We start from the raw sequence: 16043 nt of genomic DNA on the forward strand, positions 1-16043 counted from the left end.
ATTGTAGTAAATGTCATTTAAGCCAACACTATGTGAATACCTATATTGTGCCAGATACCGCGCTGGGTATTTTCAAATGTATTTTCTCATGTTAATGTTATCCTTGCTTAATAAGGTTCAGAAGTAACTTGATAAAGGACCCACAGCTAATCAGGTGCAGAGCTAAATGCATAACCAGTATCCTCAGGAAGTGTTATATGTCTCCCCTTACCAAACACTAATGTGTGTGTGTGTGTGTGTGTGTGTGTGTGTGTGTGTAGATTTTTTTATTGAGAAAATAATGTTGGAGAAAAACATGCGAACAATTTAAGAGTGTAGGTAAATAGTAGATCTCGTGTGCCAGGCCCTGAGTCAGAAATAACCAGTTAGCAATTTCTTTTGTTAAAGATACCCATATATTTTAAAACTTAGCACCAACGATTTTGAGCTTTTTTTATTTGGAAAACCTTAGATATAAGCTTTACACAGTGGAGAGGGTATAAGTATCCATCATTCAGTGTCACCAGTTCATAGCATTCTGTCATTTGTATTTCATATATTTCCCCCACTGTTACTTTTATTATCATTTTTATTTGGTGACGTAGTATTTTAAATCAAGTCCCAGATTCCATGTCCTTTTATTAAATTATATTAAGATTATATTAATATACTTACTTGAAAAGGTTTAGTTATAATGATGGAAAATATTTTGACTTTTCATGTAGAATTCTTAATTTGAAAAATACCATATACAGTTAAATACTCATTTAAATCCTCTCCTTCATTTCAAAGAGGACTCAGATGGGAGCTGGGCATTTAAAACTGATTTTTGTGGCTATAAATAAAACTTCTATGTGTACGGCCCACGTTATATCATGCTGTTTTCTTTTCAGGATTCTGTGGGACCGCATTTTCTTTTTTTTTTTTTTGTTAGAGTCAGGCCATTCTCTGGTTTTTTCCTTTTCCCTTCCTTCGGAAGAGCTTTTCCAAACGGTAAGCAAATAAATACCTTTTTTCTTCTCACTTTTCTGACTGATGGAACCTGAAGATGATGACTATAAAAGGGCAGGCTGTGATTTAATGTAGTGCCTTTTCTAATTCAAATGACAGCTAACTTTTTTCAAGCTGAGGTGCACGCATATCTTGGTAATAGCATTCAGAGCATGAGTGGATTATAATATATCGTGGCTTATAGAAAAGCCTATACATTAGTTCCAGGAATGTTGCTAAGGAAATATACATAAATAATGTTCCTAGTTGCCCAGAAATCTATATAATCTCCACCAACTGAGGCAAAGCCGAATTATTTATTTCTATATTGACGACAACTCTTCTTAAGTACCTATTTTCTAGGTAGCATTTAAGTCCACACTGCATTTTAATAAATTCATTTTTTTTCTGCACAGTGTGCGTATCCTGAAAGCTTTTTGTTCTTCTATTAAGGAGGAGTTCATGGTGTTTTCAGGAAACTCCGGTGTGGTAAATCCCTTCTATTCTTCTGTGTTCAGTAAGAACAGAGTCCAGTCAGGAAAATCTTCGGAGTGATACTGTCTGGGAGGCTGGACTGGGGAGGGGGCTTTGAGAGAGGTTGTTCCTAAATATCTATATGACAAGAGCTGAGAGGCAGCAGTCTGGGTGGAAAGAAGATTCTGGGGCTTGACTGGAAGCTGCATTTGCATAGCAAAGACATTTTCCTCATGTATGTATCCACCGTGGCTTGGTGCCGCCACTGTCTAGACTTGCGCTGTCCCACACGTGGCTTTCGGGCACTTGACGTATGCTTAATCCAAATTAGAAATGGTGTACGTGTAAAAATATGCCGGTTTTGAAAGATTTATAATGAGAAAAGGAACGTCAAATATCTCAAATACGATGTTTTATATGGATTGCACGTTGAAATGGTACATATTATAAATATACATATGTTTTAAAATAGACACTTGATTTTTTGGAGTACTTCTAGATTCGCAGCAAAATTGAGCAGAAAGTGCAGAGAGTTCTTACATATCCCCTCTCCCCTCATGCACGGCCTCCCTACCATCAACATCCCGCACAAGGAGTTACATTTATTGTAATCCAACCAATACTGATACATCATTATCACCAAAGTCCATGGATTTCATTAGGGTTCCTTCTTGCTGTGGTACATGAAATAGGTTTTGACAAATGTATACTGATACGTATCCACCATTATCATATCACACAGAGTAGTTTCGCTGCCTTAAAAATCCCTGGTGCTTCACGTATCCACCTCGTTTTCTCCTCAAACTTCTGGTGAACCCCTCATCTCGTTACTGTCTGTAGTCTTGTCGTTTGCAGGATGCCAGCCTTTTCAGATTGGCTTTTTTCTCCTAGTAATGGACATTTAAGTTTCCTTCGCGTCTTTTCATGACTTGATAGCTTATCATTATTTCTTTTGAACTGGCCACTATTCCAATATATGAATCTACGACAGTTTTTCTGAAAGTGATCATATTTTCATAAAAGTCAATTGCATAAAATCTATTATTAAAATTATGTTTACTTGTTCCTTTTTACTTTCATAATGCAGCTTCAAAAATAAAACTGCATAGACGGCTTACACTAGGTGTGTACTGAACAGCACTGCTCTAGACCTTGGTAAGGCGGTGTTGTTGCTGGTTTGTCTTCAAGAAAATCTTCTCATTCCAACACCTGCCTAATTTTGCTGCCCCTACAAAGAGCGTTCTCCATCTCTGGGACTTGTATGCTTTGGGTCAGTCCTTCTCTGCTGTCCTCAGACTGCTTGGGATTGCCGTGGTTCTCCCCTACCTTTCCCAAAAGAGACTTCTGTTATTCAATTCATTTTGTCAGGACCAGGTGACAACTGACGAATTGGGTCCTTTGTCACTGTATCGGGTTCTCCGGAGCATGTGAATTCTGGTGTCTGTGGCCACGTGGCTTACAATAAATTTTTCTTTTTTTTTTTTTTTAATAAATTTTTCATAGAAGATGTGACACAAAGCCTTGGGAATGAACCTTTTTTTGTTAGAAATCTTTGAATGTATCTTACTTTACGTTTATAGAAGTGACTAATACATTAATACTGTTTCTAAGAACTCATTGGAATAGGAGTTCATCCTGTTGTAATCTGATTTATTCATGCTCTTTGTGTTAGATCTGATGATCCTTGCATTCTCAGCGGGAGTGATATTGCCCACAAGATGGCAAAAATTGGTTCTTGGGGCATGAAAAAATCTTTTTTAAAGTATGAAACATATATATTATACACACACACACACACACACACACACACACCCCTATTGCATCCATAAATTCAGCATATCTGTATATTAAAGTTTCCTGAGGAGGCAATTAGAAAAAAAAGTGTGAAAATGTTCCTTAGAGCGTTAGTTATGAGAGACATGTTGAGAAACACTGGTTTATCTGGGCTAAATTTTCCTATAGCCTGCACATTACAACCGAATGTTTTTATGACCAGTTAATCTTAAAAGTTTCTCAAGTAGGGAGAGGAGGAAAAACAGAGGAAAGATATAAAATGGTTTCTGTTTGCAGATTAGGGGAGAGGGAGAGTCTGAAGAGTGTTAGAAATCACAGTTGATCACCAATTATTAACATTTTGCCAGATTATTACTTTTTAAATTTTATTTATTTTTTTATTTTTATTTTTTTATTTTTATTTTATTATTTTTTTTTAAATGTTTTATTTATTTCTAGGAGAGAGAGAGAGNCGCCCCTATTTTTTTTATTTTTAAAGAGCACAAGCAGGGCAGGGGGCAGAGGAGGAGGGAGAGAGAGAGAGAATCTTAAGCAGGCTCTATGCTCAGCACAGAGCCCAAGGTGGGGCTCGATCTCACAACCCTGGGATCATGATCTGAGCTGAAATCAAGAGTCGGACCCTCGACCGACTGAGCCACTTTGGCGCCCCTGCCAGATTATTACTGACTGATTGATTCATACATTCATCGTCTCTCTCCCTCTCCCCGCCGACCCTCCTCCCCACTCCCTGGCTTAGCTGGGCAATAGTATATGGACTTTCACTGCACTATTTCTTCAAGTGTTTTCTAGGCGTGAAATTTTTCAAAATACAAGTTGGGGTAAAATGCCATCCTTCTCCACACCCTGTCCTTACCCCCTTCTCTACCCTGATTCCACATGGGGGCCCTGGGGAACTAAGTTTCTTGGCAACATGTTCTCTTGCATATATTGCTCCCTCTCCCTGGACATATTATTTGGCCTCCTTTTCTTCCTTTACCCATACCTTTGCCTGTATAACTTCAGGCAAGAAGTCTCTGAAGGTGTTACTTCCTCCAGGAAGCCTTTCATGACCACCCAGCCCTACTTAAGCCTAGGTTAACTGTCCAGCGTATATTCCCCTTATTGTGATCGCCCTTGTCAATGTGCACATTAAACTTGTCTGTCTTCCCTGGACCGAGTTCCACGAAGGCAAGGCTTGTGACTTCTTTTATTCGTCTTATTTTTCCTTGGTGGTTACCACAGGGCCTCGCACAGTATTTATTAAATAAAGCAACAATTAATTTTCCTATGAGATATACATTTGTTTTATATAATTGCATACCAAAGGGAAAACAAGAAAAATTAAAGAAGGCATTGATGTTTTATTTAGCTTGTAAAGCTTTACTGCTGATAACAGTATAATATCAGGTTAGGCTTTTATAAATATTAAAAATAGCTCCCGGGTCCCTATTATTTCCCCTGTAAAAGTCTTGGCGAGGTGTCCCTGATAATTCTGGGAAAAATTGTTTCTCTCAGCCCCAACAGAGCTCTGTGTCTGCTTCTATGTTATATTCTGGGGGATTCAGTGAGGAGATACAAAGACAGGAAGCAAGGGTGTTGTCTTTTAGGAGTTTGGAGTTTAGTGAGAGATTAGGAGTGATTAGGAGAGATTAGTGAGATTAGGAGTAATACTAATAGTTTCCCCTTACTTTTGTATCATTTTTTAGTAGTTTACAATGCAATTTCACATAATTTATCCTTCACAAAAACCCTGTAAAGTGGGTACTATTAACTCCATTTTAAGGATGCTGCTAATAAGAGCCAGAATGTGTTATGAAGGTAAGAGATTCTCTTTTTTATTTTCTCGAGACTTTAGGCATTTGCCCCATATCTGGGGTCCATTGATTTTAAATGGATAGCACCTGACCAAACTCTGCACCCTTCCTTTGTACAAAATGGTGTAGGTTTACCTAGGCTTCAACTTCACCCTTCACCATTAGGAACTACTTTCTAATGAATGATGTGCTCCAGATTGAAAAGTCCTCAAGTGAAGTGCATGCAGTTAGGTAAGGCCAATTGTTTTTCTTTTTCTTTTTTAAAGTGTATTTATTTTTAGTCATCTCTACACCCAACGTGGGGTTCGAACTCATAATCCTGAGATCAAGCTTGTAATATTCTTCCAACTGACCCAGCCAGGTGCCCCTGGTCAGTTGTCTTTCTAACTTAGCACATCTCTAGATATATAATTCTATATATTTACCCAAGACAAAGGGTATGATGGCAGCTGTATAGAATACACCTGCAGGGGGAAAAGACTGGAGGGTATGTACACACAGAGTAGTCATTATCCGGGTGGAAGATTAGGAGTAATTTTTTTCTCTATAAATTAAAATTTGTTTTTGATTTTTAGAGTGTGTACATATCCGGGTTCTTTTGCATCTTAATAAAGGAAGGCTAAGGGTCACCTATCTTGAATCCTAATAGATTCTTGGCTAATTTAACCCACTAGTTGAATAGCCATTTTCCCTCTGTCTTCCCATCTCTCATCAGGAACATCTTCCCATGTCCTCCCAGGAAAATGCATAGAACTCTGCCAAAATCATTGGATCAAACCATAGCATCAAGTTACCTTGACCGGGAAAGACTTGTCCCCCCCTATTCCTCAGCTCTGTCACTTTTCTATTGTGAATTGGGCCTAATGAATTCTTGCTTTGTCCCCCCTGAAGCAAATTACTTTGTTCAGGAGGGGTCAGGCTTGTATAGCCATCTACCATGTTTCACAGGGGGAGTTCTCTGATCAAAACTCATAAATCAGAATGAAACTGGAGCCAGGAAGATTATTCAGAGGCCGAGCAGTTGTTTGCTTGAGAGAAGATCCCAAACCAAGGCAGGAACAGTAAGAAGGAAGAGTGGAACAATACAGATACAGAGGCCTGTGGGCAGTAAATTGGTGAAAATTGATGCTCAATTAATTAGAACTTAGGGGTCGAAGATGACTGAAAGCTCTAACTTGGATGACTTTGGTAGATAGTATAACTCACGAAAATGAGTTTGTTTTGGGTGTGTTTGGAATGAGGTAGCTTCAGATGGAGGTGCCTGGGCAGTACTTGGAACATGTCTGGGTGGGGAGAGGTGAAAGCTGGAGATAAACATTTTAGAATCATCAGATTTGTTGTTGTTGTTGCTGGTAACTACCAAACAATGTATGCGAACTTTTGGTTAAAGTGTGACCCTCTTCCTTAGATGTCAATTCCATCTGCTCCACAATATATGTTTCAGACATGTTTCCTGTCTTTGTGGTGTTAATGAGCATTTGGACCGCCATTCGTCCAGAGTCCAGGGAGCACCTGAGCCCATGAAGCAGAGCAGGAATGTCAAAGGAAGGGATGTCCTCACTTAGTGAACTCAGAGGGCTGTCTGTACCTGGGGATGAGAGACTGTCGGTGGTCTGCAGATGACAAAAAGGAATCTAGAGATCCCACGTTCATGGCCCTTTCTCGCAAGTGACTCGAGAGGGTTTTCTTGGTTGTTTGTTTCTAAATCATGATTTGGGCCCTAATGCAGAAAAAGCATCTTGTGGAGTCCAGGCTCACCCTTTGTGTGTGGCCACCGTATGTAAGAGCTCTTGAAGAGAATTAGTCACTCTTTGTGCTGCCATTTCAACTGACCTTTAGTAGTCCAGTGGCATAGGTAGCGAGGATTGCCGTCCCTGCAATGGCGGGTACATATTCTTCTCCTTGACTGAGCAGACCCTTGAAAGCCCTTGGAGGGAGAATGATCTAATACTAGCTCCTGAGCTTTGGGTGATCCCCTTTCTAACAGGGCCATTTCCTCCACTGGGGACTTCCATAGCACCATACTTACCTACTCTTCCTTTTCTACAAATACATAGAGCTATGTTGGGGAGGTCACTTTCCACTGTAATGGGGGTGGCTTGGTCCTAATGAGTCTAGTGCAGCTGTGCCCCGCCCGTGCCCACCACTCTACCAAGAGCACAGAGGCTTGCCCTGTTCCTTCAGATCTGCCTGGAAGTTTTTTTCCCCAAGTAAGCCTTCTTTTACATTTACATTATGTAGCACTAGGGGTAAGCATGTTTGTGTCCCTTTGCATCACATTGCCCAACGTGCCAACGTTTTCCATCTTCAAGGACTGCAGAAGGATTTTAGTAAGAAGGAAAGAAAAAAAGAAAAAGCTGTGTTCTCTCCTGAGAGCCCCAGGACAGAAAAGACTGTGATCTACCTCTAGCCCAGAGATAGCTTAGTACTCGGCAATTTAGTTTAGTCACATGCAGCCAAACTGCGCCTATCACTTAGTTCTCCTCCTTTGAAGATTGGACCCACGCTGGTTTTATTTTTCATCTTTTCACGCTCCATGGTCTCTTGTAACATTTAAAATAGTAACCTATGGTTTGGAGAGGCCATTAGCCAATTCAGTTCCCTTAGCTGCACCCACCTGCTGAGCCATTGTGCGCTAGTCTTCAAGTATCCTCTGACCTGGTTTGAATCAGTAGCTCTTTGGACAAGGCTTTCTGTTGAGTCCCAGCTGTTCAAACATTAGACATCTATTCTTGGTCAAAAAGGAGGAAAGAGCAAAGTTGTCCGTATGTTTCCTGTTACGGTTGCATCAATATTCAGTTACCTTGCCCAACACGTGTCCTTCATAATCACTCATTTTTATTAGTTCCTTCAAATGTACCAGTGTTACTGTGTGAATCGTATCCCCCACACTCATATGTTCAAATTCTAACCCCAGTGTGGTGACTGTATTTGGAGATGGGGCCTTTAAAGAAGTGATCAAGGTTAAATGAAGTCACGTGGGTGGGCCCTAACCCAATATGGACTGGTCCTTATAAAGAAGAGGAAGAGACCCTAGGGAGGCATGTGTGCAGAGAAAAGGCGACGTAAGGACACGCCATCTGTAAGCCAGAAAGAGAGGCCTCAGGAGAAAAGAACCTCGCTGACATTTTGATCTTAGATTTCCAGCCCTCAGAACCGTGAGAAACTCAATTTCTGTTGTTTCAGGCACCCAATCGATGGAATTCTGTTAGGGAGGCCCTAGCGCTCCAATACAGCCAGGCCATGCAGTGACCGCTTTCCATCAATTCCCTTTTTAAGAGTTGCAGTTACCAGATGAGGCAGGCCCTGCTGAGAAAGAGGCTCCCAGTATAATTTTTACCCACAGCAGGAACTCTGGTCAGGGTATGCTCAGGCTTGACCCTGAAGGTGGGTAAGCAAATAAAATACTCTGGCTTGTAAATAGGTGAGAGGGGGGAAAGGAATGAAACAGAGCCAAGCATTTTTCTGACAGGCATATCTCTATCCTGATTATGCTTACTCATTGCATTAAGGGAGAATGGTAACACTTCACTTACACCAGGGCAGATTCACACAAGGGTTTATTTATTGGACTGATAATTCCTTTTATTATTTATTTGTAATTTTCCCCTCTTTTTGGTGTCTTTCTTACCCACATCCAGGGAATAGCTGGGAAAAATGTGTTTGCACATTGTCTTTTTCCTTTCCTATATAGACTCGTTAAAATTGTAGGTCTCAAAGTTTGCCGAAAGTTCAGAAACTGACATGAGTATATATAAAAGCATGCAATGCAATGTTTAAAAAAATTTTTTTAACGTTTATTAATTTTTGAAAGACAGACACAGCACGAGCAGGGGAGGGGAGAGAGAGAGGGAGACACAGAATTGGAAGCAGGCTTCAGACTCTGAGCTGTCAGCACAGAGCCCGATGCGGGGCTCGAACACACGAACCGTGAGATCATGACCTGAGCCAAAGTCAGACGCTTAACCTACTGAGCCACCCACGCGCCCCCAACATGCAGTGTAATGTTGTAAAAAGTCAGTGGGGGAAAGGATGAATTAATAAGTAGTATTGGAGAATAAATTGAAAAAATGATAGTTAACTCCCTTACCTCACAGATTATACCCAAAATTAAGTTAAGATGGAGTAAAGATATAAATATTAAAAAAGAAACATGGAAGTATTAAAACGTAAAGATGGATATTTTAATATAATCTCAGGGTGCAGTTCTGTCTAAACACCCATAAACGGAAGTACTAGAAGAAATGACACTGGCACAGGTGACAGATTTAATTGCAGAAGAGCAGCACGTAGGTCATAGCAGAGTAAGTAGGACCAGGGCTCAACCTCAGTGGATTCGAGGAAGAATTTATAATAACGAAGTCTCCCCTTCCAGGTGTATTTGGGGCGGAACAAGAACGAAGGCATAAGCTGGTCTCAGAGGACAGTTGGGGCCACAGCCGGAAAAGGCTTCCCCTCAGCAGCCGACACCCGTCTTCTGAAGGCTTAGAGGTGGTCCCCCGAGGGCTGTTGGGAACACAGCAAGGTGGTGTTGTTTGAGCGACTTGGCGTCTCCACTGCCAGCGCCTGTGTGAGCCAGGGGAGTTGCCGTGATGGAAGGTGGCCCGTGTGCGGCTGAGGAAGCTCTGCGGCCTCCTCTGGGGAGAAGAGCCGTCCTCACCGAGCTCCCGGCGAACCCTCTATTTTTATACACATATAACTCGGTGGCCAGTAGTTCTATAATGTTTGAAACCTCTGGTAGCACTTTTACACGTGACCCTACTCTTTTAGAAATAGTCTGGGTCGTGATGATGGGTCTGAGTTTGAATTCTGGCTGTGAGATCCTAAATAAGTTAGTTCACCCCTCCGGACCCGTTTTCTCCTCTGTAAAATGGTGGTGGTGGTGGTGATGGGTCAAGGTGAGCCCCCCGCTGCAGGACAAGGCTCGCATGAGACCCGTACCTAGTTGACATCTGACCCACAGGAGGCGCTGCATTTCCTCTACTTCTCTAAAGGTCACTGTTTGCATCGGTTGACCCCAGTCTTTCACTATGGCCGCATGTTGATGACAGGAACGTAGTCTCTTCAGCTGTGTCTCAGGTTACACAGCGATTCTTCGCTGCGGCGGGGGTAGGGGGCTGGAGGTGGCCATGTCGGTACTGTTAAAAAGCACCCACGCCCCGGCCCCACACTTCCTTGTGCAGGCTCACTGGTCTGCACTTGGATACCCCGAGTGTCTCTGGTCGTTTGATATTTTCACTCCTAGCCTTATTTCAGTAAAGTAAGGATTCGCCTCGAGGGGAGGGCAGTGCATTAAGCTAACCAGAAGGGCATCCACACATGACGTTCCCATGCGTCCCTAGATGCCAGGATGCATTTCTTTCTTGGGCAGTGGGAGGTGGGGCAGTTAATGGAAAGAATGCTGGAAATGCAAAGAGCACTCAGGGCCTAGAGAAGGGGTGATTGGGCCCTGTGGGGGGAAATGGATACAAAGGAAGGGAGAGGGAACTGAAGACAATGGTCATTTTTCTCAGAGACCCTCATTCTGCAGCTGGGACATGGCTTCTCCTGGGCCCCCCTGCCTCTCAATAGAAAGTGCTGTCTGTGTGCTGTGACCCAGTCATACCTGCAGTCTCCCCTACCCTGGGCGTGAGGCCTGGGCCTGCCCCTTCAGTCACACCTGGCTACCTGAACCGACCCATCAAAGTCCTGTCAGCTCTCCGAAGGTCCTGGAATTTTATCTGTCAGAACCTAACCTGCTCTCCTTAGAATGACACGTGAGCAGCTACAAAACCCGTTTGGTCACTGCAAATATAGAAGGTGCAGAGAAGGGAAATGCTCTCACTCTGCTATGAGCTGCTCGCAGGCTAGATGCACCGAGCCTCCCTTTTGGCTTATTCTAAAGAAGTGCTATGGGACAAATATGTTCACGCAGTTCTTATTTGATACATTGTTTAGAGTTTGGGGTAAGGGACCTTATACGTGAAAATGCTAAGGATGCGCCTTAGGCCAGACAGATTTGAGCTGAGAGATAAGATAAAGCTGAAGCTCAGGCTATGACTTTGAGAAGACACAGACCTATCATTATCTGGAGGGAGCCATACCTTCCTGTAGACCCAGGGGCTCCTGCAGTGATTACTGCAGACCCCCTTTCTAGGCTGCACGTTAACTGCTTTGTCCCAGCAAACACCGTCAGGAAGCAATGCTTCCTGGGCTTATCTGCTTGGCCCTCCTTTAATAGCAGACTTCCAAGGGCTGCCTGGACCCCCATCCTTATTTTGCATCATCTTCAAGGAAGTCCAAGTACACTGCAGCGAAAACCAATAGACAGAACAGTGTGTGATCTTGTGCTAAACTGCATGTATAAAGACGAGGGTACAATCGTGTCGTGTGAAGCTCAGAAACAGCTTCATGGGGAAAGAATTTTTGCTCGAGGGTAAGCAGAATTTAAAGACAGACAGGAGAGGGCATAGCTAAGCCTCTAATTTTGTGACTGTTGATTCTCACTCATGGCTTTCACCCTGAAACTCCTGGAGATGACCGATGCGAAAGAGAAAATAAGACAAAGCTGGGAGGAGCCCGGAGTTCAGGCACAGAGTGGGACAGTCTGAATTAGAGCAACCAGAGACTTCAGCAGCCAGAGGGAGACTGGGAGTTATGTTTCATCAGTAGAACCAGAGCAGACCACATATGCTGTCGAGCAGAAGTTTTATGATGCAGTAGTGGACCGTGCACGCCCCTTCCCCCCAATTAATGCCCGCACGGAGGCCACTATGCACTTAAATCTTCAAAGAGCCTGGGTAGATGGGGCGCCTGGGTGGCTTAGTCGGTTAGGCGTCCGACTTTCGCTTAGGTCATGATCTTGCGTCGGGCTCTGTGCTGACTGCCAGCTCAGAGCCTGGAGCCTGTTTTGGAGTCTGTGACTCCCTCTCTCTCTGACCCTCCCCTGCTCACGCTGTCTCTCTCTCTCTCTCTCCTAGAAATAAATAAAACATTTTTAAAAAATTAAAAAAAAAAAAAAGAGCCTGGGTAGAGCTGGGAGCCAATACTTCCACTTGAAGTTTGACTTGGTCAGTCAAATGTGTTAATATTTGCAAAATGTTTTAACCTTTGGCATCTAAATTTGAACTTCCCCAGATGTCTGTGGTATGTGCCATATTCCGGTCTTTGGGCTTTAGCGGTGGTGATATACCTGTTGTCTGATGCATCTGCCATGGGCTCAAGGGCAAGGCCAAAGAACAGCCCTGGGTTGGGAGTATTTACGCTTTCACAGTTTGCTCTGTCAGCGTTGGTCCCCTCTTGCAGAAGGCCTATTGGGACCAAGCTAGAAGAACAACAAGGAAGTGTTATGAACGTCCCCTGAGAATTTGCCCTTTGACAATTAAATTTTCTACCCATTTTAACCCCCTAACAACTACCAGTGTCATTTTTGGCAAGTCCCGTAACCTGAGGATTAGCCCGTTACCTACACTTCTCCCTGGGCCTCTGGGTCTTCATCTGAAAAGTGAAGGGACTAGGCAAGATGATTTTAAGGTCCTCCACCTCTAAGATTTAGAATTGGATACTTCCTGAAGAGTAAAAATCAGAGTTTTTGACACTAGAGCAGTGGATTTGTCCACCTTTATGTATTCTCCCAAATTTATCTGCATCAAGCCACTGAGACCTTTCTCTGATAGATTCATGGTTGGTAAAGCCCGTGGGGTTTCCTTACGCAGCCAGGCCCAGCCAGTTGGCCCACGTTCACATCCTATTCATTTATCTTTTCATTCAACAAACATTTATTGAAGGCCTGTTAGGTGCTAGGTTCTAATCTTTAGAACTTGATCCATGGCTTTCCATTCATCTTCCCTTACGCTCACTTTGTTTGACAAACCAGGCAGACAACAGCATAGGAAATGGTGTATTTAATCACTCTCTTGAATGGTCAGAACTCAAAATCAAGTTTTCTGTAACAAAGTGTAATACAGTCACAGTGCGTCCACAGTGCCAGGGGGCCAGCGGTCAACACGTGAAAAGTATGGGCAGGGAGTTTATGAACAACACATTCTTTTCCATCAAAGCCGCACTCCTCAGGGTCTCACTTTAAAGGTTCATCGCCCCTGCTTTCCAAAGTCTCCGTGTGATTCCAGGAAGGTACGTGTGTTCGTTGCCTTAATGTGACATGTGGCCAGGCGAGGTCCTGAGCTCGGAATTTGGAGTGAGAGGCCTTGAGATGGAGCGGGGGCAGCTCTCGCAGGGCCTGACTTGTACGTGAGAGCGAAGGGAAAGGGACCTGTCAGGAGCTCCGGGCCGCCTGATACTGAGCCCCGGCTCTCTATGCTGACGCAGCCACCCACGAGGCCGAGGACAGTGCCTGTCTGTAGGAAGCACACAGCGTTGTTTGTTCCCTTCTTTTCTGGATCCTTGTCTACTCTGCGTCAGGGTTTCTTGTACCAGCACGACTGACATTTTGGGCCAGATAATTCTCTGTCGTGGGTGTGTGTCCTGTACACTATAGGCTGTTGAGCAGCCTCCCCGGGCTCTGTCCATGATGGTGGTGCCCTCCCCTCTCCCCCAAGTTTGTGACAACTTCAGTTGTCTCCAGACGTTTCTGGATGCCCTCCGTGTAGGGGGAGGGGTGTGAAAAACCACCCGGCTGAGCAGCTGAGCAAGCTCTAGATACCGTGGAAAGTTGAGGTCTTCACTGTCCATGCAACACAGAAAGCAGAAGCCTGACGCCGTGTGATAATATAGTGTCACAGTCAGTGATGGTGACAGGTCCTCTCCCGGACTGGTCAAGGGTAAACAGCATCTGGGAAATGTAACGGCATTTGTTTGTTTTAAAAACAGAGGCTCAGATAATTTAGAAAATCTGTGTTACAATTTCTGTGTTACATGTATGTCCTTTCCCCCATTTTTTTAGCATTTGTCACACGGAGGGAGATTCCATGGCGCTCTTGGAAGCAGCCATATGAAAGAAAAGTGAATTATCTGACCCATCACTAGAATGCAGCCGTCTCTGGATTGCGAGGTGGCAGTCAATCAGCAGCTTCATACTATATCCGCTGCAGTTTAATTTGTGGATTATAAGATGTGGCTCGATCGCAGTCAGGACTTTCTGGGAATTTAGGGCAATGTGACAGCAATATGAAGATTCCAAGACCAGGGAGATGCAGCACCCCTTTCTCTCACTCCCTGGATGCCCAGGGGTCAGGGGAGGTCCCTGAGATATGGAGATGCGCCTGTCTCTGCGTGCATTTTACTCAGTCTTCACACCTATCCAGTTCAGGTGAATTATGCTCCCAGCTCTTAATATATGTCTTTGAAGATAGATTTATCTTGTATGTTCTGGAGTCTTCCGTGGGTTGCTTTTGGCTTTTTTTGCTTCTTGATCTTATGTGTTCACTCCAAACTTCATTTCCCCCCAGAAATATAAAACTAGGTCATATCTTGTGGTGAAATCGTTCTGCAGATTCCCAGGCTTCTGAAAATAACAGAAACAGGCTATCATTACAACCGTTCAGCACACATTTGTTGAGAAGCGACGATCTCTGCCCCTGTATAAGGGTGTCTCTTGTTCAGAAATGGGCTCGTTTTTGTGTGTTTTGGTGGCATTCTACTGAGCCCATATGGTACCTTGGGTTGCTGGGGGCAAGGAGATGGCTTGAGTCTCTTCTTAAGGGTGGGGATCATCCTCAGAGCAAACAGGACCTGAGAGGCGAACTATGGTCTTCTACCCCAGGTAGAAGCAGAAAGACTTCTGCTTGAGTTTCCAGCCAGGAAAAGCGTGTGACCCAAATGTGATCCGCGTTGGTTGGCAGCTCTCCCAGGAGCTTCCTGGGTGTAATCTAAAACTGCCTCGCCTCCCCCCTAACTAGTAGGGCAGGGAGAGAGCAGAGAAAGAGGCAGGTTATGACAGGGTGGTAGGTGGCAGTATCAATGAGCCAGGGGCACTTACACGTGAGGCCTGTCATGGGCGACGACAGGATGAGTGGATCCCTGCAAATCCTTATCTAGGGGCCTGAGGCGGCTCAGATACCCTGCAAGGTGTTCTCAGCACCACGTCATTATCTCAAGGCCGTGTTCTTGGAGCAGCTCTGGGAGCGGGAAAGGCCAGCGGGAACCCCGTTCCACGGACAGAGGAGGAGGCGAGGAGTCTAGCTCATGGGTCAACTGACAGTCACGTCTTTTCCGTGACCTTCCCCAACAGTCACATATAATGTGTGTCATAAGTAACAATCTATTGGGTTATTTAAAAAAAAAAAATCTCAAGGTTATCCCTCTGTAGTTCTAGGGAGAAAGAGCTCATCAGTTAACAGTATATAATGTGTGCATACTGCACGTGAACATTATCCCTTAGTGTATGTCATGGCTTTAAAAAAAAAAAGCCTGCAAATTACTGCTTGGAGGGAATACAAGATCAAGATGAATAAGCGATACTTTATAGGTCAGATGATCTAGTCGCAGGGTATTAAAAATGTATTTACAGTGTTGTGGGGAGTCGAGGAGAAAAGACAGTGTTCCTCCTTCTACTCATGAGATCCTCGAGAGAGCATTTCCTCGGGGAAATCTCCTTCCGCTGACAGCAGTGGAGGTGGGAACTGGCTGGTTTCCTTATGGAGAATCCGTTCTGTGCACTGCGCTGGTGCGTTTGGAGCAGGAGAAGGGATGAGAAGCAGATGAGCAGAGCCTCTTTGCCTGCCCTACTTAACAATCTAGGCAAGGAACGCATGTGCCTTAGAGAGTGTAAGATATCATAAATGATTCACGCATGCCGAGGGGCTGCAGAATCAAGGGACCGTCGGGAAAGTGGGCCAGAAGCTGGGAGGCGCTCAACCAAAATGGGTGAAGGAAGCATGGATCTGAGTCGCCACAGAGCAGAGGGGGCTTCCAGAAAGGGGTAGTAAGAGAGGGGCAGAGCCAGAGAGAGGAGTGGGCGGCCGAGAGGAGCAGGAAGTTTGGGGAGAGAAACTGTTAGAGAGCTGTGACCCCATGACGGAGACCTTCAACTGTGACATATAATAGTGCCCCGAGAGTTACTTTAGGTTCCAGAGC

The 16043-nt window shown here is 44.2% G+C and overlaps 1 protein-coding gene across 4 annotated transcripts in view; it reads right to left on the bottom strand.

Annotated features, from left to right (window-relative positions):
* Window positions 1-12930: 12930 nt before the first annotated feature.
* VTCN1 (V-set domain containing T cell activation inhibitor 1) overlaps window positions 12931-16043 on the bottom strand; it is a 53941-nt gene continuing 50828 nt past the window's right edge. For 3 of the 4 annotated variants that reach the window (XM_077768001.1, XM_077768010.1, XM_077767987.1), the window contains one exon: window positions 12931-14472. The gene's annotated coding sequence lies outside the window, so the exon portion shown is untranslated. The remainder of the gene's footprint in view (window positions 14473-16043) is intronic. The other variant, XM_077767992.1, reaches the window with a different exon arrangement.

Source organism: Crocuta crocuta, unplaced genomic scaffold (assembly GCF_008692635.1).
Source record: "Crocuta crocuta isolate KB4526 unplaced genomic scaffold, BGI_CrCroc_1.0 scaffold180, whole genome shotgun sequence".
In the NCBI taxonomy this organism is placed as follows: Eukaryota; Metazoa; Chordata; class Mammalia; order Carnivora; family Hyaenidae; genus Crocuta; species Crocuta crocuta.